This window comes from Bidens hawaiensis, unplaced genomic scaffold (assembly GCF_021521415.1).
Source record: "Bidens hawaiensis isolate Kalapana, Puna unplaced genomic scaffold, B.hawaiensis_p1.1 tig00419464_1, whole genome shotgun sequence".
In the NCBI taxonomy this organism is placed as follows: domain Eukaryota; kingdom Viridiplantae; phylum Streptophyta; class Magnoliopsida; order Asterales; family Asteraceae; genus Bidens; species Bidens hawaiensis.
Genome location: NW_027504872.1, coordinates 476020 through 502970, shown reverse-complemented (window position 1 = coordinate 502970; position 26951 = coordinate 476020). Strand labels below are relative to the sequence as shown.

The 26951-nt window shown below is 35.5% G+C and overlaps 3 pseudogenes across 1 annotated transcript; 2 read left to right on the top strand and 1 right to left on the bottom strand.

Moving 5' to 3' along the window:
- The first annotated feature begins 1547 nt into the window (after positions 1-1547).
- Positions 1548-6073, top strand: LOC143608992 (protein LONG AFTER FAR-RED 3-like; annotated as a pseudogene).
- A 1184-nt stretch (positions 6074-7257) lies between these two features.
- On the top strand, positions 7258-11210 carry LOC143608996 (protein LONG AFTER FAR-RED 3-like; annotated as a pseudogene).
- A 6558-nt stretch (positions 11211-17768) lies between these two features.
- LOC143608956 (phosphatidylinositol 4-phosphate 5-kinase 6-like) lies at positions 17769-24487 on the bottom strand (annotated as a pseudogene). Its single transcript, XR_013149357.1, has 10 exons — positions 23474-24487; positions 23226-23393; positions 22975-23140; positions 22839-22894; positions 22380-22440; positions 22126-22296; positions 19275-19300; positions 19072-19181; positions 18912-18990; positions 17769-18064 (listed from the first exon to the last, which is right to left on the bottom strand). The product of XR_013149357.1 is annotated as a phosphatidylinositol 4-phosphate 5-kinase 6-like (transcript).
- Positions 24488-26951: the final 2464 nt, after the last annotated feature.

Here is a 26951-nt window from a genome sequence, read left to right as displayed (position 1 = left end):
GAAGTCATAATATAATTACCTTTAAACTTTTAACCATTTTAGTAGTGTAGAGTCGTAGATATGATATGTGATAGCTAGGGCTACCCAAACTGCTTGCCGTTTGTTTGAAAATTGCTTAAAAATGCTCGTTTGATTTTGGCTCGGTTTGAAAGTGAGTTGTTCAGCTTAATTTGATTTAAAACCAAGCCAAGCACGAGCAATGCCTTGCTCGGTTTGGTTCGGTTCGTTTTGCTTGAATTACTTTTATTTATTAGTTTTATATATAAATTTTATGTATATATATATAAAATTATATTATTTTTTTAAGTTTTTGAAATTTCCTTCTTTTGTGTTAACTTCAAAGTTTAAATTCAAACCATAGCCGCTCGTTTTATATATGTTTTGTCGTTAACTTTGAGTTTTAGACATTTTAAAGTTGGAAGTTTAGACATTTTAGAGTTAAAAGTCTTGAATTAATGATATTTTAAAGTTTTTTATAAACCTAAAATTGAAAACTTTGTATAAATCAAGCAGAACCATGCCGAATCAAGTAGGGGCGTTCATCGGATCGGATAACGGATTATTCGGGTTATTCGGATTTGAAAATTTTTAGACCCTATCCGAAATCCGATCCGAATTAGGAATATTCCTATCTGATCCGAATCTATCTGAATTCAATTCGGATCGGATTCGGATAATATCCGAATAATCCGAAATTATCCGAATAATCCGAAATAAAGCTAAAAATTTTTTCTATTTTTTTGTTCCTAACATTTAATAGTTTAGAACCACAATAAACATACAAACCGGAAAATACGAATTACTTTTAACATAAATTTAAAGTTTAAACTTCAAATAATAGTCTAAAATATATACCAAACTGGAAAATAGCAATAAAAACATGTTTTTTATTCGGATTAATCGGATATCCAAATAATCCGAACAATCCGAATTTTTAAAATCCATATCCGAATCCGAATTACTTATTCGGATATTCGGATTGATCCGATCCGAATATCCGAATAAGAATTCGGATCGGTTTATTTGGGTTTCGGTTTCGGATTTCTTGAACACCCCTAGAATCAAGCCGCTCGGTTTCAAACCAAACCAAGTTCAAGCATCAAAATATCGCTCGTTTCTTTAAATTCAATCCGCTTGGTTCGGCTCACTTTCAAACTAAACCAAGTCTGAGCAAACCTACGTTCGGTTCAGTTTGGCTCGAGTAGTGTACAGCCTGTTGAAAAGAATAATAAAAAAAACATAATGATATGTGACAACTAAAATAAAATAAGAATAAAAAAGTTACATAAAGAAATCAAAGAAAGTGTGTTGAAATCTTTGGAACATCAAGGGCGATAAGATTCTTACGGCAGCCATGAACACTGTTACTGCTAGTTTATCAGCTGCTTCAATTGTTGTTGTTCTTCTTTCACTTATAATCTCACTATGCATCCACAACACCCAACATAGTTACTTACTTTACTTTACTTAACTATCATTTCAGTTTCATATTTTCGATTCATTATAATAATATCAACAATATATAATTAATTTTACTTCAGGAATCGTTGCTGACGTATTGGTAACGAATGGGACCATATATACGAGTGATTCATCTCTTCTTCTGTTTGCTGATTCCATGGCTATTCGTGACGGTAGAATCCTTCGCATAGGAAACTATTCCTATGTTCAGGTATTCTGTTCTATGTACACACTTTAATGTATAATTTTCAGTTTTATATATATACACATATACATTTTAGATGTAATTTTCAGTTTTATATATACACATATACATTTTGGCCGGAATCTTGCCAAAGAAACGACGACAAAGTCTGATTAATCACGATTTTGGCCGGATTTGACCATGACTGATTAATTGGCCGACAAGTCCAAAATTAATCAGTGGGGTGGAGACTAGCGATTAATCACCGATTAATTCATCGCTAATCGCTACTCTACCGATCAGTGGCGAAGCTTGGACTAAAACACCGGCGGGGCGGACTCAAAATGTATTTAAAAAAGTTATAAACGAGGGGGCCGGGCTCAAATTTTCAACCGAAAACGGCTTAATTTACACTACGTATAACAAATGTCGGGTGAAAAACGGGTAAATTTACATTACCGCGCAAAAAAAAGGGGGTCCGGGCTTAACTTTTCGGTCGAAAACAGCTTAATTTATACTACGTATAACAAATTTCGGATGAAAAACGGGTAAATTCACACTACCGCGCACGAAAACGGGGTCCGGGCTTAACTTTTCGGTCGAAAACGGCTTAATTTACACTACGTATAACAAATTTCGGATGAAAAACGGGTAAATTTACACTATTACGCGAAAAAACAGGGGGGGGGGAGCTCCGGGCCCTCACTATACTTCGCCACTGCTACCAATACGATTTCATGTAATCAGAAGCAAAAATAGGTACGCGGTTAAAATCGGTACTAATCGGTCCAGATTGGTCCTTCGGTTTTAACCCGAGTTTTAAGCATCGACATTGACCCACCTCGTTCAAGTTTTTAAGCAACAGAAGATGATCAAATGAAGGTTCGAAATGTTAGAGGTTTGTTAAAAACCGATAGATATGATCAAACAAGGGTTCAATGTGCAGTGCCGGCTTTGAGTGGGGCAGGGAGGACGACCGCTCCCGGCCAGGTCACCCCGGTAGGTGGTCCATTGGCAAAGGCAAAACCTTTAAACACCTTGAGTTGGGAAGGTTTGACTGTTTGGGAGGTCTTGGGTTCAAGTCCCATAGACGACAAAAGTTATTAATAAATTCGCCTACAAAAAAATTTTAATAAGCCCATTTAAAAATTTAATTGTTTAAATCCAATAAAAAACCTTTTTACTTAAGGCCCAAAAAATTTTAACGTTTCTCGGGGACGGCCCTGTCAATGTGTGTGTGTGTGTGTGTGTAAGTTTAAAAAATTAAATAGAAATGGTGTATATGTATATAAAAGTTCGAAAAATTGCATATAAAATTCCTATCCGGTTAATCGCTATTTGGTACCCCACCGTCGGACTAGCGCCTAGCGATCTTTACAACACTGTTTATATTGTGGTCTTTAATATAGGAAGTATCTGGATATGGAACAAAGGAGTTAAATATCGAGGGGAAGATTGTCGTTCCCGGATTCATTGATTCTCATGTCCACTTGCTTTTTGGAGGACTCCAGGTTTTGCACTAATTCAACTTCCTCCTATAATATTTTAACTAACTTAACCAATAAGCTAACCGACTAAAAACTGAAATCAGATGGCGCGAGTGGAAGTGCGAGGCGTGAACACGAAGGTTGAGTTCATCAGAAAGGTTAAAGAAGCAGTTAAAAGTAAGTCCTCCAATCACACTATTTTACTTTTTTTTGTTATGTTATGAAATTGTAACATGATATACATTTTGTAGACATGAAAGAAGGTAGTTGGTTATTGGGTGGCGGATGGAATAATGATCTTTGGGGAGGAGAATTGCCATCCGCTTCGTGGATTGATGATATTACACCTCATCATCCTGTAAGTAACTTTACATACTGACATACTGTAACGGTTGATATAAACTGTTATAATCATGAATTCTTTTATTTGCAGGTTTGGCTTTCAAGGATGGATGGTCACATGGGTTTGGCTAACTCTTTGGCTCTAAAAATAGCCGGTGTTACGAGTAATACGCAAGATCCAGTTGGTGGAACTATTAGCAGAAATGAACACGGAGGTAATTTGAAACTTTAAACTTGTGGCGTATATGCCAGGTCAGCTTGCTGACTCGTGTATTTGGAATCTGTATATGCAGAGCCAACAGGACTTATGATTGATGCTGCAATGAAGGTTATTCTTTCGTGTATCCCAGAAGTTTCTGTAGAAGAACGGAGACAAGCATTGGACCGAGCTAGCAGGTATGTGTTAACGAGAGGTGTGACTACGGTTGTTGATTTTGGAAGATATTTTCCTGGTGCAACGGTAGAACATTCATGGGAAGATTTCACAGGTTTTTTGGTTTGTTTACATTATTATTATTATTATTTTATATCCATGGTTGACCACGGTTTGACTTACTCTGATAACTTGCAGATGTTTACAAATGGGCCGATTTATCTGGAAGAATGAAGATCAGGGTTTGCCTTTTTTTTCCAATGCCAACATGGTCACGTCTCGCTGTACGACGCTACTGGTTATCCATAATTTGACTTCAAAACTTTGTTTACGTTTGCTAATGAGTACATATTCAGATATTAGCATTGAATTTGATTTTCTTGTATTTATGTTAGGATATGGTTCAAACAACGGGTCGTAGGGTGAGCCAGTGGATATCTATAGGCGGTGTTAAAGCTTTCGCTGACGGGTCGTTGGGGTCCAACAGTGCGCTTTTCCACGAGGTGTGAAAAATAACAATAATAATAATTTTAATTTTAAGTAGGGGTGGCAAATGTGACCCATGGGTTGTATTAAAATGTATATAATGGGTCAAACTAAAAAAAGAAAATGATTGAAACAGGTCAAAACGGGTTGACATTTCTTGAAGTTTTTTTTTTATTAGAACGAGAAAACGGAGGAAACTTTTTAGTACTTTTACTTTTTTAGTTTTTGATTTATATTTCGAGTTATGATTTTTTAATTAATTTTTTTGGATTTTTTAATGAGGGGTTTTTGAAATCTCAACCCATTTTGACCCAATTCAAAAACCCTCATTAAAAAATTCAAAAAAATTAATTAAAAAATCATAACTCAAAATATAAATCAAAAACTAAAAAAGTAAAAGTACTAAAAACTTTCTTCCTTTTTCTTCTTCCACAAAAAAAAACTTCAAGAAATGTCAACCCGGTTTAACCCATTTCAATCATTTTCTTTATTTAGTTTGACCCATTATATACATTTTAATATAGCTCATTCAACCCAATGGGTCACATTTGCCACCCCTAATTTTAAGTCAAAACTTATTGTTGAAATAGAACTAATTCATGTTTCTTGTAGCCATACACTGACGAGCCGTGGAATCTTGGACTCCACGTTACAGATGTAGAAAGCTTATATAATATGACCATGCAATCCGATAAATCTGGCCTCCAGGTATTAAATGTGTGCTTCATTGTATACATCTAAGTATGTAACAACATTACTTGACAATAAAACTTGTATCAGGTTGCAATTCATGCTATTGGAGACAAGGCCAACGATTTGGTTTTGGATATGTACAAATCAGTCGCTTCAACAAACGTGAAGAGGGATAGGAGATTTCGGGTATATTTTATTTAAAAAAAATATTATGTAGACGTTTTTTATAAATTAATAATATGCCCGTTTTTGCAGATTGAACACGCTCAACATTTGACACTTGAAAGTGTATCCAAGTTTGGTGAACAAGGAATCGTTGCTTCGGTGCAGGTAATTAAAGTGCTTAATTTTTATAACTTTTTATTACTTTATAAATTTACGCATATATGTTCATCATAAATAGTTAAAAATTTGTTGACAGCCAGATCAAATGTTAGGCGATGCTGACACGGCAGTTAAAAAGATTGGGCTCGAAAGGACGCAGAAAGGATCTTATTTATATCAATCACTCGTTGCTCACAACGCACTTGTGGCATTAGGTTCTGATTGGCCTGTGAGAACACTATTCATTAATTACTTTTGTAAATCGTTATATATACTTTTTACCGATGGTAAAATTTCAGGTAGTAGATATTAATCCGTTAAATGGTATTAAGACTGCAATTACGAGGATACCTCCTGGTTGGGATAAGCCTTGGAATTCAGCAGAGTGCATGAAACTAACTGATGCATTAAACGCGTAAGTAAACATATTATTGTATTATGCACATACAGTTTGTAAACATGTTAACCACTTTCACAGGCACACGATTTCTGCAGCACGTGCATGTTTTCTTGACGAGGATATAGGCTCCTTGTCGGCTGGCAAGATGGCTGATTTTGTGATATTGAACACTTGTGTGTGGGACCAGTTGGCGCACGAAACTACTTCAGTTGCAGCGACATATGTTGGAGGTGTGCAGGCTTATCCTTGAAACTTATGAGCCGAGAAAAATTACAGTTGAAGTACACCAATGCAAAAGGATCACTAGGTAAAATGTTCATTAAGTAGGTTAGTGAGATTTTTATTTACTGTATGATGTATTTTTTGTGTTGATGTTGTATCATGTTAATTGTTCTGTTATGCTTATGGATACAAAAATGTGTTTAAAGATAATAAGTTATAGAGGGTGGCTGGCGGTGGTGATGGGGGCAATGGTAGGTGGTGGTACTGGCGGTGGTGGCTTCTAGTAGAAATAATTTACAAGCTGTCAAGACTCAAAAGAAAATAAAATTTTACATTCTTTAAACTCAAAAGTTTTGTATATATGAGTTCCAGTTAAGCATATAAGAACAAACTATATTATGAGTTATCAGTATCAACATTCATGGTCCAATTTTAATGGTGGTTATGCAAATCCGTGAGTCGAATCGTTAGTCATAGTTTTTGAATTTTGTAAACCGAACAAAACCATCGCATAACTGAAACAACTTGGTTAAACAGACATATATCAAAGCATGAATTTTCCTTTTTTAATGAAACTCGAGAACACCTCTTTTAAATTTTTCTTTCTTAAATGAAACTCAGGAACACAACATATTTTTACCATCTCTTCTTTTCCTTCCCTTTCCTCAGTTAAGTGAAACTCGGGAACACAGTGCGAGTCTCGTTGACGAGAGAAAGGAAATAAAGGTTTTCCTTCCCATTCTTTCCTTTCTTCCCACACTTTCTTTCCTTCCAATTCCTTTTAAATTGAAAAGAAACCAATCACCTCCATTTTACTTTATACATGTTTCTCTTCCTTTTCTTTTCCTTTTAATGAAACTCAGGAACACACATATTCTTCAATCTTTCTCTCTCTCTTCATAAATAAAATTTGGAAACACAACCATCTCAATCTTTCGGTTCCTCCCTTAGGCAAAACTTGGGAAAGTAAAGAAAAAATTAAAAAAAATGTTCTCGAATTTCATTAACGAAAAGAAAAGGAGAGAAAATAAAGAGTAAAATGACAGGAAAAAAATGCCATTAGAAAGAAAAGAAGAAAGGAGAAGATAAACATAGAAAATTTTATTTCATTCCATTTGGTTCCTCTCCATAAAAAATAAAATAAATGAAAACACAAAATCTTGAAGATTCTTTTAATATATACAAAACAACAAACTAAGTACGTTACGTACCAAGATCCAACCTGTCTTGTCTTGGAATCTTGTTAGGAATCCTAATCATATTCAGCCATCGGAGACTCCAAAGCCAAAGCCATCAACATGAACATGAATATGAATATGAAGAATACTACTACCACTAGTTTATCAGCAGCTTCACTCCTTATTCTTCTTCTTTCATTCATAATCTCACACAACTTCCATATTATTATCATCCATTGTTAGTTACATAACACTTAACAAACCAACATTCATTTCATTTTCACATTTTCACCCCAAGGAAGGGAGATCCACTCTACGACCGGCAGATTTGCTCGTCTTTGGTTGGGCCGGGGGAAAACACGCTTGTGTTGACCTAACAGGGGTATCTCCCTTAGCTGGTTTGAGGGATAATGGGTTTGTAGCTGGAATGAAAAGGGCTGAAACGAATAAGGTGGAGAAACATGCTAAAGCCTGCGAAGAGAACCAACATGTTTTTGTCCCTCTGGCTTTTGATACATTTGGCTCCTTGGCACCGGAAGCTATCCGTTTTCTAACCAGGGTCCAACAGGTTGTGCATAGCAATGTGTCGACTCCAAAGGAGCAGGGGTATGTCTTTAGCAGGTTAGGGTTTGCAATTCAGAAAGGGGTGGCGGCGCAACTTGTTGCCCGCATACCTGCTATATTGATGTAATATCTATGTTTCTACGTATTGGAACCCAATTTTTAACACATCTATTTTATAATTATTTAAGCATTATAAAATAAAAAAAAAATTATTTTCTTGCAGATGTATCAACCAGCTGGTGGTTTTCATCATCTTCGGGTATTGTTGCTGACGTGTTGGTGACAAATGGGACCATATACACTAGTCATGTTATGTTTGCTGATTCTATGGCTATTCGTGACGGACGAATACTCCGCATTGGAAACTATTCATATGTTCAGGTATTATTATATTATGTTATATTTATATATATTCATGCACTTATGTTTGAATGATTAAATTGTTTGTTTGTTTGTTAGGGTTTATAAGCAGGTTAGTGACCTAATTAATTAGTAGTAATTTAATCAACATTAAAATGTGTGATGAATATTAATCAACTTTAATTCTTTCAAGATTTCACTTATGTCTGTTGAACAAGGAATTTCGTTCGATTAACTAAATGAACAAACACGAACATAAGCCATGTTCGTTCAATTGTGTCCATGAACGTTCGACGACAATGTGTTCGTTTATATTTGTTCACGGAAGGTTTTTAATGACTTTTCTAATCTTATCATATAGATTTAAGCAACATTATTATTATTATTATTATTAACTATAAAACAAATACATATATAATTAGCACTATGTGATTGATTTATGTCAATTAATATATAAATATAAATGTTAAAAAAACACACCAACACAAATTTGGTTCATTTGTTAATATATGAATGTTAACAGTTCACAAACAAGTTCATTTTCTTAATGGGCGAACACGAACAGGTTGTTTCGTATTCGTTTACAGGTTACAGCCATACTTATATCTGAGTTCGTTCTGTGTTGTTCAATGCAGGAAGTATCTGGATATGGAACGAAGGAGTTAAATCTCGAGGGGAAGATTGTCGTTCCCGGATTCATTGATTCTCATGTCCACTTCCTTTTTGGAGGACTCCAGGTTCTGCACTAATTCATTTCAGCTTCCTCCTATAATATTTAACTAACTTAACTGATTAGCTAACTGACTGAGAAATGAAAACAGATGGCGGGAGTCGAAGTACGAGGCGTGAACACGAAGGACGAGTTTGTTAAAAAGGTTAAAGAAGCAGTTAAAAGTAAGTCATGATCCAGTCATGCTATTTTTTTTTTATTATTTTTTTTTGTTATGTTAAAAAATTGTAACATGATATACATATTGCAGACATGAAAGAAGGTGGTTGGTTATTGGGCGGTGGATGGAATAATGATCTTTGGGGAGGAGAATCGCCATCCGCTTCGTGGATTGACGATATTACACCTCATCATCCTGTAAGTAACATTACATACTGACATACTATAACAGTTAATATAAACTCGTTATGATCAAATTCTTTGATATGCAGGTATGGCTTACTCGGATGGATGGTCACATGGGTTTGGCTAACTCTTTGGCTCTAAAGTTAGCTGGTGTTACGAGTAATACGCAAGATCCAGTTGGTGGAACCATTAGCAGAAATGAACATGGAGGTAATTTAAGTTAAACGATTAGTCGATAGTAGATACCAGATTAGCTTGCTGACTCGCTGATTCGTTTATTTATATGCAGAACCTACAGGACTGATGATTGATGCTGCAATGAAGCTTATTCTTTCGTGCATTCCAGAAGTTTCTGTAGAAGAACGCAGACAAGCATTGGACCGAGCTAGCAGACATGCTTTAATGAGGGGTGTGACTACAGTTGTTGACGTTGGAAGATATTTTCCTGGCGCGCCCGAAGAGCATTCATGGGAAGATTTTACAGGTTTTTTAGTTCGTTCACGTTATCATATTAATATTCATTTTTGAACTATGGTTGACCAAGTTACACTTTCTCTGATAAACTTGCAGATGTTTACAAATGGGCCGATTTATCTGGAAGAATGATGGTTAGAGTTTGCCTTTTCTTTCCAATGTCGACATGGTCACGTCTCGCTGTATGACTCTACTGGTTATCCATAGTTTTGACTTCACAACTGTTTTTACATTTGCTAAACCGTTTAATGAGTTGCATATTAAGTTATTAATTAACATTGAATTTGATTTTCTTGTTTTATGTTAGGATATGGTTCAAACAACGGGTCGTAGGGTGAGCCAGTGGATATATTTAGGCGGTGTTAAAGCTTTTTCTGACGGATCATTGGGGTCGAACAGTGCGCTTTTCCATAAGGTGTGAATAATAATAATAATAACAATAATAATAATAATAACTTATAAGTCAAGATTATTTTTTACTTACATTTTAATTCATGTTTCTTGTAGCCATATGCTGACGAGTCAACGAATCTTGGACTCCAAGTTACAGATATAGAAAGCTTATATTATTTAACCGTGCAATCCGACAAATCTGGCCTCCAGGTATTTTTTTTTAAACTATCGTTAAATGCGTGCTTCGTTGAATATATGTCAGTATGCAAACTTGCATCAGGTTGCAATTCATGCTATTGGAGACAAGGCCAATGACTTGGTTTTGGATATGTACAAATCAGTTGTTACAACCAACGGGAAGAAAGATCGGAGATTCCGGGTATATTTTATTTTAAAAATATTATTTAAACTTTTTTATAAATTAATAATATGTCCGGTTTTGCAGATTGAACACGCTCAACATTTGACACTTGAAAGTATATCCAAGTTTGGTGAACAAGGAATTGTTGCTTCTGTGCAGGTAATTAAACTATTAAAATACTTAATTTATGACTTTTATGACTTTTAAATTTGCAAATATATATTCATAAGCAATGGTTGAAAAAAAACTATTGACAGCCGGATCATTTGTTGGACGATGCTGACTCAGCGCTTAAAAAAATCGGGCTAGAGAGGACGCAGAAAGGATCTTATTTATTTCAGTCACTCCATGCTGGCAATGCACTTGTGGCATTTGGTTCTGATTGGCCTGTGAGAACACTTTTAGTTAACCATTTTTGTAAACCGTTATGTTTAGTTGTTTACTATGTATCGATGGTAAAACTTTTAATTTCAGGTTGCGGACATTAATCCTTTAAATAGTATAAAGACTGCAATAGCGAGGATACCGCCTGGTTGGGATAAGCCTTGGAATTCAGCGGAGTGTATGAAGTTAACTGATGCATTAAACGCGTAAGTAAACATATTACATATTGTTTTATGCACATACACATACAGTTTATAAACATGTTAACCACTTTCACAGGCACACGATTTCTGCAGCACGTGCATGTTTTCTTGACGAGGATATAGGGTCGTTGTCTGTTGGCAAGATAGCAGATTTTGTCATATTGAACACTTGTGTGTGGGACCAGTTGGCGCACGAAACCACTTCAGTTGCAGCAACATGTCAGTGGCGTGCAGGCTTATCCTTGAGACTTTGAGTCACAGATGAAAACAAAAGATACTTGTGTTGATTAAGTAGGTAGTTTGATGTCATTGATTAGTGATGATTTAATTTATTGTATGATATGATTTTTGTGTTGATGTGGTTTCATGATCAGTGGTGAAGCTTGGGCAAGTTTTTTTTTTTTTTTTTTTGGGGGGGGCCTCTAATTTTTGGTCGAAAACAGGTAAATTTACACTACATATACAAATTTCCCGGGGAAAACGGGTAAATTTACACTATTGTGCAAAAAAACAGGGGGCCGGGCCCTCACTAAGCTTCGTCAATGTTCATGATATGTTTGCTTATGGATACAAGAATATGTTTAATCACAAGAACTGTATGAACACTAGGCCCTTTTGCTTTAATCGTACTAGAAAAGGCGATTATGTAACCACCTACTGCACTCTCTTTTTATATCTTATTATATATGTCAAGCACTATGTACAAGTGTATTATGTAGTTTTCACGGTTTATTACCATAAACTTGGTTAGTTGGTTATGTTGGAGGTGCCCGTGAGGTATACACTAAATCCATTTATTGCCCAAGATGGGTTTGGGTTAAAACGAGTACTTATGTATTTAATAAATTTTGCCAATAAGATCAATAAGAAGTTGAGTGTTCAAATTATATAATTAAAAACTTGCTAGTCTAAGTAAATCACTTGCAAAAGCAAAAACTAGTTGCAAACATGTTAGACTCGAGTCTAGAAAATTGCTAAGACCGGTTTGAACAAATGTATTAAGAATAAAATATCACTAAAAAGGTTATTTTTAAAAAAAGTTTTATCGATTTGGATGGGCTTTCATGTTCATTGTTTTTTCGTAAATGGTAAATCAAAATCATCGGCTTGAGCATTTTTAAGCCGGCTTACCAAATTAAAAAAACAAACCAATTGTGAAACTAATTAGGTGGCCGAATTAAGTCGTTTCATTAGCTTAAACCGAACCTTAAACACCCCTAAACAATAGTAACACATTAATCATAGCCTTTCTTCCGAACAACTTAGGCCATTACACATTACTTGAGAGTTGAGACTAGTCCGTTAATTCATTCAACTCGTTTCATATTCGAATAGTTTTTCACGTTTGTAATGTGTTAACCAAACATGAATGACCTATAAGTTGTAAGTGCCCATTTGGGGTGAAGTTTGCTTTGATCATCTAGCCTTTCTTTACTTCCTCTATCTCAACACTAACTTTCTTTTAATTATTTATATTCTGATATCCTTTTTTATTTATTTTTGCATGTTTACTTGAATTTATAAATATGAACAATCCTTTATTTTATGTTTATTGATATTTAAGAGCATTTTAGATGCCTTTAACTATGATAAGACCGCTTAAGCTTTGCATTTAAGTGACATAACAAGTGCATGCTCCACAAATGCAGACACACCATTTTTTTTGAACGACCAACTAAATAACGCCAGGTACCCCATACGCGGTCCCTATTAGCTAAAGGTAGCCCGAGCCGGCCACTAGTCCGGACGGACGGAGCCCCTAGCGGTTCACCTGTTGAGGGATTCACCGGATAAAACCCGACCCCCACGCCCGCCAAACGGCACGACAACGAGGAGCCGGTAAAACCAGGTGAGATCAGGACTCGAACCCTGGCAAGCCAGGGTCATCCCTCATATCTCCAATATAAGTTGGTGGTAGTGAGGTTTGATCCCCTACCTCTCACTTGTAAAGTGAGTGTTCTACTATTGAGCCACAACCAACTTGCAGACACGCCATTTAAATATCAGATTTCTCATTTCTTTTTCTTTTTTTTTTTCTTTTGAATGGCTCTTTTATTAAATTTTCAAAAGCAAATTACACAAATATAATTAACAATAATACTTGATAATAATAAGTAATTTGCATTTTAAAAGTCTAGCGACTAGTTTTTTTAAAACTTTCCAACGATTATTTTTTTTAAAACTATATTACAATAAAATTTAATTATTAAAATTATTAAATTTTGTTTAGTTATTTAAATTATTTTTAATGAAAAGAAAATATTTGTTATATAAATATATAAAGTATATTGATAAAAGTATATTGATGATGTGAAAATAATATGGTTGTATGTGGAAACAATGAGTGTGGTTGTTGAAATATATGTTTGTTACTTTATTTTCAATTCAATGTCAAATATTTGTTTGTATAAGTACTTGTCAAGTTATCAACATTGTTTCTGGTATTGTATTGTTTATATGGAGTATTATTGGGATGATTGACTGGATGGATACTTATGGGCTTGGATGCTAGCTTGGGCTTGAAACTAAAGATGAGAAGGCCCAGCCCGTATGGGTTTGATTAAGAGTTTTGGTATAATAGAGCAAAGACCGCCTGATGCATGAGTAGTAGCGTTTTTTGAAAGATATTTTATATACGCTCTCGTTTTCTATTGTTAGAGCGTTTGTTTATGTAATTGTTCGTATTAAATCGTTACAATAGAGGCCTGAGTTTGTTCTCTATTTGGTGTAAATTGTAAGTTTTGAGAATAAAGATTTAGATTTAGAGTTTGTGACAGTGGTAGTATTGAGGGAGAAATGCGCATGTGGGAAGAATACGTGAAAAGTTGATGTGACATGCTGACTAAGCTTGCATGTTAGAATTGCGAATAGTCTAACGTGTTTGCCTATACTAAGCTGGAATGATAATACTAAGTTACTAATACTCAAGTGATGTTCATGTCAATGAACCATGAATTGCTGACCTCTAAGTGATTATATTAATATGTTATTTTAGTCGGTCTTCTATTAATAAATATGTAATCTAATTTTGGATGTGTTCACAATATAAGGAGTCAAAGTAAACCATTTTTGAGTTTAATTTATTACATTCCTTCTTTCATCCTATAGAATATTATTAGGATACACAAAAGCTATTAATCAATTGTATCTACTAGTAACATGGATTATGGATATGTGAATATAGACATTGACCGATTCAATAATTTTTGTTAGTGTAAGCCGACATGTTAGGATCAGGATGAAAGGCCTTTCATCCAGGTAAAAACAGTTTTATTTAATCGTAGCAAACTTAAAACTTTATGAGGACTTAGAGTTTGAAATGAAATTTAGGGGGTTTGCATAAAACTACATGAGTGTATAACATAGTGAGTCTGTATAATTACATAACGTATAATTACATAACACATGTAATTACACAACTTTATATACAATTACACAATCTTATATTATCAATATCAACATTTCATATAAAATTATTTTTTTCAATAACATATATGTAGCAATATTATATACACAAATTAAAGATATAATTTTTGTTTTAAAAGTAATGAATTAAAAAAGTTATTTGATTTAGAAAAAAAAATGGTGTAACTAGATTTTATCAAGGAAACTTTTGGTTTTTCGTTTTCCCATTTAAGTAAACTTTTAATTATTACTTACGACCTTGTCAATTGTCATTGTCATAATTTTAACCATTGAAAAACTTGATCAGAAGTCCTTTATCACTTCATTCGCTCGCATAAAAAAAAACCATTTCCTATTTTATCATTATTTATAAGAATTATATATATATATTAAAAAGCAAATGACAGTTAACTTACAAAAACATTATTCATAAAAACTAGCCAATTACTTTTATACACATGTCAAGAGAAATTAACTTATCACCCTGGTAGTTAGAACTTTAACTTTATATAATTTTATATTTGCTTTCCGTGTTGAATTTTACTTTCCATGTTATATCTCTCTTTTTATACATATTTTTCTTGCCGTTGTTTACACGTAAATATACTTTCTAGCAATATCTCTTCAATATAGCTTTTAATTTCATTTTACATATGACTTTATTAAAAGTTTATAAATTGATATTCTGTATGATGTAAACGTAGGAAAAAAAACATCATATGCATGACAAACATTGCGGTAAAGATACTAGTTAGGGGTGAGCAATAACCGAATTATTAACCGGAAACGAACCGAAAACCGACGAAACCGAACTGAAATAACCAAATTAACCGAAATTAACCAAACCGCACCGAACTCTTCATTTTTTTCCCCGTATTTTCAAGCCTTTTTTCCTTTATTTCATGCATTATATGTATTAGTAGTTTAATACTATCATTTTCATGTATTTATATCTCCATTTCATGTACTAATATCTAAAATTTCATATATTTATACATTTATTTCATTTAGTTATACCTTCGTTTCATGTATTTTTAAGCAAAATTTTAGCTCAAGTTTAATATTGGTTATTAACCGAAATTAACGGAACCAAACCGATAACCGATCGGTTCAGTTCGGTTAATGCTAATAACTGAACCGAACCCTGCACACCCTAATACTACTTTTAATTAAAATATAAGTTTTAACAAAACCAACAAACATCCTATATATGATATTTTATTATTATTAATTTACAAATAACATTAATTATTAAATAAAACCGGTTTGGTCAATTGGTCCGGTACAGTAGTAGTTGTAAAAACATTGACATGATGAAACAAAAGCATGGTCGTGAAGAAGGACACGGGACAGCCGCCGTGTCTACCGCTACACCATTCTCACGCCCACCTCATTTTCTGCATTCATTCATTTTAGTTACCCAATTAATGCTCTCTGTTTTTCACCAAACATATTCACTTTTTTACTAAAGTAAAATTACCATCAATCCTTTTTTAACTCTGCTCAATCCTATAAACATAATTATTATTATTAATATTTATATAGCATTGCATATTTTCAAAAATATTATATAAGTTCAAATATGAGTAACGAACTAAATGTTCGGCGGGAAATTTGTTTATTTCGTCCATTTAATATATTATAAATGAACAAATGTGAATAGGGAATTTCGTTCGGCTAACTAAATAAACGAGCACAAACATAGGTCGTGTTTGTTTACGTTCATTCATTAATGTTTGTTCATTAAATGTTTTAATACTTTTTAATGACTTGTCTAATCGTATTATATAGATTTAAACAAAATTATAAACTATGGAACAAAGATATATATGAGTATAATGTGTTAATTAATATGTAAGGTTCACATATGAATATGAATGTTCAAAAAACGTCAACATAAACTTGGAAGCCATATTGAATCGTTGACACTGACCATTCCCGGTCAGTCAAACATAATGAAACATTTTGTGCTCATTTGTGTTCGTTCGTTTGTGCCCATAAACCGTTCACGAAAAGGTTTATTTCCTTAATGAACAGACACAAACAAGATGTTTCGTTCGATTAGCTGTGTGTGAACCTTCGCTTGTGCGATAAAAGTTTAACGGACAAAGATGAACAAGACTTTGTTCGATTCGGTTTGTTTACATCCCTAAATCACGATAAGGAGAAATAGTTAATGCCAGTTGTTAGATAGAGAGATTTTCATTTTTATTGTTTTAACAGCTAGATAGGGAAATTTGATTTAAATGATTTTAAAATGCTAATGATTATCGATTTAAAGATTTGTTGTTAAAAGAGTGTGAAATTGTGAATTCTTATTGTACGAAAAATATTTTAAAATTTAAAGAAGCAAATAATTGAAAGAGATTTGATTTAAATGGATTTCGGATGGGCTGTTAAAAGGGTATATGTGAATTATTATTGTACAAAAAAATATTTAAAAACAAAAACAAAATAAATAACTGTTAAAAATTTTCATAAAATCTTGATTATTAATTATTTCTGTGGCATGTTGGGGTTCCAAGAACAACATTGGACACACGTTTTATTCATACATATGAAATGGTCCATGGGATATTCCTCCCCCCATGTTGTCTTGTCTTCTTACCTACAATATCATAAATTCATAAATGTATTCATAATAAATAAATAAATAAAAGTACCCAAAAAAAAAACATTGAATGCATAAAGTAGATATTACTCATATTAGGTGCCTATTTAAACCAACTGAGTCGTTTGAACCAAAGTTAATAAGCATGTCCGGCTAAGTCGTTTAGAAAATTATACGGTGTAGCTCACGGTTTAACTTTAAAAACTAGTTTCATAGTTTGAGACTTACAATCGACCATGTAAAGAAAACCAACCATTTACCTTTATCTATAATATCCAGTTATACAAGTATATAATCTAATTATAATAAATGAGTCATATTTATAATTATAATAAATGAGTCATATTTATAATTACGACCCAGGAGTCAAACCAGACCACAAACACCCTGGTTACTATCGCGGTTATTATATACGTATATGGTAAAGACGCCACACCATTCTAGTTTGGTCCGGTTAATGGTTCCATTATTTTATTATTTTGTATTCTTCGGTTTCGCTTTTTTTTTTAGTGATAAAAAACGTTAATACAAAATTTGATACACTTTGAACTCATTCATCATTTCAACATATATATAAACCACCTACACCTTCAATAACTTCTAAACGCTAACCTAACTTACAGCTCGCGAATTAGTAAATAAATGAATCAAAATCGGCCCAAAAACCGTTGTATGTATGTATGCATTATATCATCAAATTTTGAACCCGAAACTTAGTGGTCAACGATTGAATCCCCGTTCACAAGGGCTGTACATTTGTCTATGCTCACTGCAAAAACTTGAGCCCGATCCTTAAAACTTTTAACCGTCTTCTTTAAAAACACTAAATATGAAATCTCGGAAGCGCTTCGAGTACTGTATGGGGTCCACGGCAGAAATGGAAGTCGGGTCGTACTGGAATGACTTATAAGCATGCTCAAGCTTTTTACTGATGTCATAATCTTGTAATATGTCTATTATACCAAAGAACAGTATGACATCATGGAATTCTTGTGTCGGTTCACCAACTAACTGAGTCTCGTGACTTCTAACCGTGAGTTCTACCCGAGCTGGCATGTTAACGCCCAGCCTTACAGGGGCCCACCTGCAGAATAGTAAATCTAAAATGTTAAAATGAGATCACAAATAAGAATAATAAATTATAAAAATAATCTAGGACTTTGTATGCATGCATTATAAGCAGGCTTTGGATGACTTTCAACATGTTTAATCCATTCGAACTATTTGACCCGTTTAAACTAACTCTTGCTAGGGCTGTTCACGAGCCGAGCCGAACCGAGCGAAAACCGAAACGAGCCAAAATCGAATCGAGCATTTTCGATCAAACATCGAGCGATTTCGAGCATTACTTATTTCTTTTTCACTTTAAAATTTTCAATAAGAAACAAATTTGAATGTTGTAAATAATATATTTTTTAAATAAATTAGTAGTTTTTAAACGTGTAATAGATTGTAATTTTTTATTAAATATAAGTTTGAAGTGAGATATAATGATCATGTAAACAAACTTCTAGTATTCTGAAAACTTGAAGCGAACAAATAAAACTAAAAAATTGACGGAATATGAAAAATTTTAAGGGGTAAAAATAATTGTAAGCTTATATTTATGGGTTTTGTCTATATATTTATATATTTGTTCATATATAATTATATATAAAATAAATTAAAAATATTCGAGCCGAACCGAACCGAGCAGACCATTGCCCGTTGCTTCGCTCGTTTTCAAACCGAACCGAGCAGAGCGGCTCGTTTTCAATCAAGCGAAAAAACGAGCGAGCAATTTCCGAGCGAGCGACAAGTGAGTTCGAGCGACGAGCGGTTTGGACAGCCCTACTTCTTGCTGAGCTTTTTATTTGACCCGTTAGAGATCAAACATACACAAATCGACCCATTTATAACAAGTAGAGTAAAAAAACCACCTAACAACTTACCGTTTAGGGTCAAGAGAGGAATCTGTATCTGCTGAAGAAACCCTAGGGCTTGACCCGCTGCTATCCGGTTCAGTGTTCCCTATGAATGAAACCAAGATAATTGTCACTTTGGGCTCATAAATTTGTAAATATGTGTGTAGACAAGATCTAGACAAATCACCTTCATCTGCCGATAAGTCCTGATTGGATTCTTGAACACTAATACCAACTAAAAGACTATAATCCATAATTCTTTCCTGTTCAAGAAACTCACAGTCCCTGTTGATCTGCCTGCATCAACACAATATATTATGTCTTAATTAGCAAAATATTGTGCCTTAATAAGACCGTATCAAATCAATCAAGAGGGGTTAAAATGTTCACCTATAAAACTCTTGAAACCGATCTTTCTGTTGGGTTCGTAGGCCTTGTTGGCCCGGTTTATTATATGAAGTCAAAAGAGGAGACGGGTGTGGGCGGTCGGGCCCAAGCCCGGCCCGGTTTAGATTTCTTGCATAATAATTTACTAACCCTAGTTCAGTCTCTATATAAACAACATTATGTACTTGTAATATTTGGTCACTCAATAAAGATATACCTAGTTGCCACCCGTGGACGTAGGTCAGTTTAGACCGAACCACGTTAAATCCTCGTGTTCGTTTATTGCTTTCGTGTCGTGTTCAGTTTCGTGTGTGCGTTTAATCCTAACAAGTGGTATCTAGAGCTTAGGTTCGGATCATACGAAGAACACGGTGAACCAGTTCCGCGTGTCGCCGCCGCACCAGTGATCGGGGATAGGGTTCCGCCGCGTTACCGCTAACTGCTGCTAGGGTTTCGCTGCCACCAGTTGCCACAGGTCAGATTCAGGTTGTCGATCTAGGTTTTCGGTGTTGGCAGCTAGCCGACGTATCCAGCGATCGACCGGAAGGTTGAAAAGAAAAGGACAAAAGGAAACAAAGGCAGAAGTTTTGCGAGTCGAGATCCTACTTTGCAAAGTACGAGTCAATAACAGCGAATCAAGATCCTATTTTCGTTGAAGAACAGTTTCAAGTCAGAAGAAATTTAAAGAAACTTAGAACCAGTGCCAACCGCGTTTGTCAGGTTTATCGTTTCAGTTTAAAGTTTCAGTTTCTGATTTTCAGTTCGATATTCCGCTGCGTATAAATAGGTTGATTTTTTAACAGAGTTCAGTAGAACAATCGTTAAGTTCAGGCTCGTGTTGCTGTGTCTGTCTCTGTTTTATCCAGTTTTTCGTTTTAGTCATTGCCATGGCAGAAGACGGAAAGTTTTCGATACAGAAGTTTGACGGACAGAAGTTCGGTTGGTGGAAGATGCAGATTGAGGCACTACTTTGTCAGAAAGACTTGGATGTAGTGTTTGAGGATGAAAAACCAGAAAAGTTGTCAGAAGCAGATTGGAAGAAGTTAGACAAGAAAGCTAGGGCTTGTATTACATTGTCGTTGTCGGAAGATGTGGCGTTTAACGTCATGAAAGAAACCACAGCCCGTGGTATGATGGACGCACTATCCAACATGTATGAGAAGCCTTCGGCAGCGAATAAGGTCTATCTTATCAGAGAGCTAGTGACAACTCGAATGAAAGAGGGTGGGTCAGTTACAACTCATATCAATAATATTAATTCGATCTTGTCCCGCTTAGTGTCAGTTGACATTAAGTTTGATGATGAAGTACAAGGCCTCTTGTTATTATCCTCTTTGCCCGACAGTTGGTCGCAAACAGTGACTGCAGTTTGTAGTTCGTCTACAAATATTACTTTCGATGGGATTCGAGATCTGATTCTGGGAGAAGATTCAAGACGCAGAAGTTCAGGTGAATCATCAGGCAATATGCTAGTCACAGAAGGTAGAGGTAGGGGAAAACAACGAGGCAGTGGGAGCAGGAAGAGGAGTCAGTCTAAGACTCGTAAGGATATTGAATGTTGGGGTTGTAAAGAGAAAGGACACTTCAGGAATCAGTGTCCGAATGGTAAGAAAGAGGTGAACGTTACAGAAGACGACACAGATGACGGGGTCAGTAGTGATGAGGCTTTGGTTTGTAGTGTTGAGAGTAGCGTTGATGCTTGGGTGATGGATTCTGGTGCATCGTTTCATGCCACTCACTGTAGTGAAACGATGAAGAATCTTAAATTTGGGGATTTTGGAAAGGTTCGACTAGCGAATGATGATATTTTAGAGGTTACGGGTATGGGAGACGTTGATTTGATAACTTCAGCCGGTACTTCTTGGACTTTGAAAGACGTGAGGGTTATTCCAAGTTTGAAGAAACGTTTGATATCAGTTGGGCAGTTGGATGACCAAGGGCACGATGTTAAGTTCGGGAATGGGCAGTGGAAAGTAGTCAAAGGGAATCTCGTGGTTGCTCGTGGCAAGAAAATGGGTTCGTTGTATATGGTCGATATGTCACCGAAAGGAGTGGATCCAGTTTTGGTGAAAGGCAAAGTCCGGTTCACAGAATCTCGTGGGCAGAAGAAGGTTCGTTTTGCAAGTAACAAACCCAGAGCCAAAGTGAAGATTCAGGATGAACGAGCTAGGAAGGTTAAATCAGTTGGGGGACATCGTGACAGTGGGAGCACAGGTCGTGTTTCAGTTACAGTTCCAGGTCGACAGTGGATTAAGAAAACCAGTATTCCAGCTGTAAAAGTCTCTCTAATGAATTACTTGCTGAATATGGAGAGTGTTTGTTCTCAGGTTATCTCAGGATCCGGTAGTTCGTTACAGTGGGAGCCGGTAGGGACAGAGAATGGATCAGGGGCAGTTTCAGCCGTGACTGACGTGTTGGAGCTTCGGGGAGCTTCAACGGGCCTTCAGGTTAATTGATGAGAAGGCGGTGGCAACTAGAAGAAGTTTAATGTTCAGATTACAGAAGTACAATCAGGAGTGCAGATGAGAGTACTCAAAGCCTCCGAGTGGGAGATTGTCGGGTTCGTAGGCCTTGTTGGCCCGGTTTATTATATGAAGTCAAAAGAGGAGACGGGTGTGGGCGGTCGGGCCCAAGCCCGGCCCGGTTTAGATTTCTTGCATAATAATTTACTAACCCTAGTTCAGTCTCTATATAAACAACATTATGTACTTGTAATATTTGGTCACTCAATAAAGATATACCTAGTTGCCACCCGTGGACGTAGGTCAGTTTAGACCGAACCACGTTAAATCCTCGTGTTCGTTTATTGCTTTCGTGTCGTGTTCAGTTTCGTGTGTGCGTTTAATCCTAACACTTTCTGCAACCGGAAAATATAATTGAGATCAAGATCTTTGAGGGTGGTATTTGCATCAATTTCAGACTCGGGTTTATCTGTTATTCGACCATGGGAAGATCCTTTTAAGTCAAACCGCCTATGAATTGGTACATTGGTAGAGAACAAGTTTCCCATAACAACGAACCGGACCTACCCATGAAACCACAACATAATCAGCAACCAAGTGTTACAAAATACAAAATCTCAAAAGGCTAAAATATTTTTACTTGTACCTTACGTTGCGAAGATCCGCTCAAGTTCACACAATGTAACCCAAAAAATTTGGTGAGGAGTGTGTTTTCAAAGGATACGCCCTGCTTGCGGTGCGCGCATATAATGTATATATGTGTGAACCCTCGGGTGGGCAAAAGTAAAAGTGCACTAATTTTGACGTTATTTTACTAATCTTGTGAAAATAACGTTAAAAGTGGCGGAAGGTTAATCAGGCATCATGTGGTGGCGTTGATAGCCGAAAGACAAGGGCACATGCACCAATCAGCCGGTGTCCCTGATGATTGAGTGCTATGTGCCTTATGTCCAAGGCTTGATGCAAAACTACTATCGAGTCGGGGGTCTCACCGGAAGCAGCCTCTCTATCCCTATGGGATAGAGGTAAGACTGTCTACATCTTACCCTCCTCAGACCCTACCATAGCATTGCTATTGGTGGGATATACTGAGTACGATGATGATGTGTTTTCAAAGGATTTTATATGCTCAAAGTATGCTGGAAGCATCCTCCTTAGTACCTGTAACAGTTAAACATTATAAATTTATAATCACTGGCAACAAGTAATAAAGAGTGAATTAGATTAAAGAATTGACTCACTTTGACTTCTGACTTTTTCATCGTCTTTATCATATACTTGTTATCAGATGTCATGTAAACGAAACTGCCACTTTTTCCAGGAAACGAGAGCTCACGAAGAGCCTCGTTACCACATATTGATAACATGTAATCCATTGGATCCACATTAAATAAACTCCTAAGTGTCCTGAAACCGCATATAATATTTAAAAACAGTCTAAAATTATAAATAAACTATGATATTTGAAAATCATATAAAAGTATCGTCTAACCTGAAAACCGACGGGCAATAATCTTTAAACTTAAAACCACACGACGGTTGAGGTGGCGTATGTTTGGATCCTTCAGGAGGAAATCTGGTCCATAACGTTTCCTTGTAATCAGAAGCGGTAGGCTTCAAATCAAGAGGTTTAGATTGACTATTCCTCCCTACAGAATGTCTGCATTCGCACCATAACATTCAACACATATTAGCATATGATTTGATTATATGAACAAGAGATTATTATCCAAAATATACCTTATTCCAAGCTGTAGATTGAGCATGAGCTCGTAATTCTTATGCCCTTTGCTTATCGTGACACCTTGCCTCTCGGTTGCTCGTTGGTTTAGTCCCAAACCATCAATAGATTGTCTGATAATGTTGGTATCAATTTTAGAATTTTTCCTCACGGGTTGCTTTTGATGTTTTCCTTCGGTATTTGACCAACTAAACGTCTTATCTGAGGGAAAAACCGTAAGCGATTCCACCTCATAAACCACGTATTCACTCAAAACAAACGAAAACAACTGACTCGGATCCCAATCATCATGCGCAACAGCCGAATTCAACGAACAAAACTTCACATGTTGTTCTTTAAGATCCTTACCCCAAACACCCGAATAGAAACTCCCATCTTGAAACGTAAACACGCCGTTACCTTTCGGAAACCCACACTCCCAATTCCCGTCAAACCGATTCCCGTTATCCCAAACCAAGATTCCGTTCCCACTCATCTTTCCTCTCTTCCATTGGCCGGTATACTGATGACCGTTATTCCATTGATACGTCCCGTAACCATCATACAACCCTTTCCTCCAATCACCTTCATAATGATCACCGTTCGCATAACTCATACTTCCTTTCCCATGCTTCTTATTCATAACCCAACAACCTTTATAAGTATGATTCAACGAACCCGTAAACGTACCCTCACCGTCCATATAACAGTTCTTGAACTGACCCTCGTAAGTAGCACCCGACGGCCAACTAAACTTCCCTTTACCATTAACCTTCCCTTTACACCACTCACCAAAATACATACACCCGTCCGACCATAAATACTTTCCGACCCCGTGAGGGCAGTTTTCCGCAACCCACCGACCCATATAAATATCCCCATTTGAAAAAATCTTTTCCACATGAAAAGCCTCAGCATCACCACCTTCTTCATCCACATGAGCCACAGACATTGTCGTAAAAATGCTAACCGCCCTCGACTTCTTAACTTTCGCTTCCCACTGACTTCAAAAAACCGGCAAATTCTTTGCTCATTCTCCCAATCAAAAAAGTGATATAACACACACTATCTCCCTCAATCAGCTGCTAATTTACATACAAACCAGTGATGCAATTAGCCCTGATCAAGCTCACCTTGCATCATCAACATAACTCTCAGACGCATTACAACAAACACCTGGTGTGCAACCCAATAAACCAATAAACCCCACTTTCTAAAACCCAACAAACCAAACCCAAATCACGGAAACAATAACCAAACAATGCCAACAATCAAAATACTCAAACCCCCAATAAAAACTTAAACTTTCAAGAAAACTCTCAGATGCATTTCATCGAACACCTGGTATGCAACCCAAGAAAGAAACAAAAAGGGGTTATTGTTATTAATACTGTTGATGGGTGTTTTGGATTTTGCAGAAAGTAGGGTACCTGTGGCTTCTAAATTTGAAATGAATGTGCCCAGCTGTTCTGTTCCATTCCATTGATTATGGAATCCAACAACGACCTTTTCTTTCTCTTAATAATAATAATAATAATAATAATAGTAATAATATTTTAGGGTTTTAATGTTTTGCTTGACATAGTAAATGGACTGGTGAACTTGACAGAGTTCATGATCATAAGTGTTACATGAAAAAAGAATGTGTGTGATATTAATGTGATTTATTATGATTTATGAACTTAGATTTTGTTTTTTATTATTTATTTAGGTGCTCGCGAGTACTCGGGATCGGCTCGTTAAAAAGCTCGAACGAGCCGAGCTTAATCGAGCCCGAGCTCAAGCCTAAAAGTAAGCTCGTTTAATAAACGAGCCCTAGCCCGAGCTTCACCTATCAAACTCGAGCCGGCTCACGAGCCTAAACGAGCCTGCCATTTATATAATTTTTTAAATTATATATTTAATAATTATTAATTAATATATATATATATATATATATATATATATATTGTTAATATATATTTTTATAAAAAATGAATAAAAATAACTAAATAATATATATATATATATAAATTATTTTATACAGAAAATTAAAATAGAAAATAATATATAAAAATAATTATATTATTTAAAAAATAACAAATAAATGGTAAACGAGCCGAGCTCGAGCTTGAAAATCTACTCACGAGCCGAGCTTGAGCTTTGGAAATAGAGCCCGAAACGAGCCGAGCTCGAGCTCGAGCTCTGTGTAAGTTAAACAAGCCGAGCTCGAGCCTGGTCGAGCTCGGGCTCGGCTCGTTTGCACCCCTAATAGTAGTTGACTTGGTCAAACTAAGTGCGTCAATTTGGGTGGATGTTATTGGCAATGAATGATTTGAGCTAAGACTTGTGCAAAGGTTGTCAGGTTTATGTTCAATATGTGTTACACTAGAAAATTCTGCTCTTGTGGTGGCACAACAACTGTTAAGTAACATTCAGCGGTATGGTTTCCAGCAGGAACATCCAAGCCAAACTCTGAAGCTAGCGTAAGCCCGGTTAAAACAATATAGTCTGACCATGGTGGGGTAACAAGGTTCTCAAAATTTAAAAAGTATGGTAGCGTAAATAAAAGAAAATCACCATTTAATAAAAAAGTTGACTTGGTCAAACCTGCAATAGCCAGTTAACCATAACTATAAAAATATAATTTTTATTTAGTTTTACTTTTTTATATTATCATTATAAGTTGTAATTTATGGACACATGGTGTGGTGTCGTGCTTCCATGTTTGTTTAAACATGTCTTTACAAATATGAAATAATGAATTATGATGGGACCAAAGACCAATTGGTCTAGCTTCATGTCTTTTATTTTTTAAAATGATGGGTTCCAGTCTCACCTGTAATAGGGAAATTTATCTCTCGAATATTTGGGTCTTTGCTACTAAAATTGTTGGGGTTCTTTCGTCTTTCGTGAATTTTGGGCATCAAATATATATAAACACGATGTGTTATATAAGAGTTTGGACGAATCATGTAAAAGCCGGAAGATATATGTAATTTTAATTGAAGAGTTTGGAAGTATTTTGTAATTGATTTATGACGATTGTTGTAGCACCACTATATGAATCTTTAAAATTTTATTTATTTTTTTAATTTAGTTATAATCTACTCAAACACTTTTTTGAACGACTAATGAATAAAGCCCAACAAAACTCAAGGTAACCCAATGACAAAAGACATCATACGCCTATGGTCACAGACAACGTTGGGTAGCCCAAGCGTACCATCTCTTGTTTCGGGAAAAATTCTCCGCCTGAAAATCCACTATTGTAAAACCCGATGGTGATCATATTCGAACTTGAGACTTTGCGGCATCATCCCAGAGTTTAATTTCCTCTCTTATGCTAGTTGAGTTAAAGCTAATTAACACACTATTCAAATTAAATAAGATGTTTGGTTTTTAATATTTTTAAAAGTAAATTAGTAAAATGTATAAAAGTTATTTACGTTTAAAGTAAAAGTGGAAAAAGGGCACAATGGAATTAATTCTCTTTTTAGTTATTTCTCCATTAAAAGA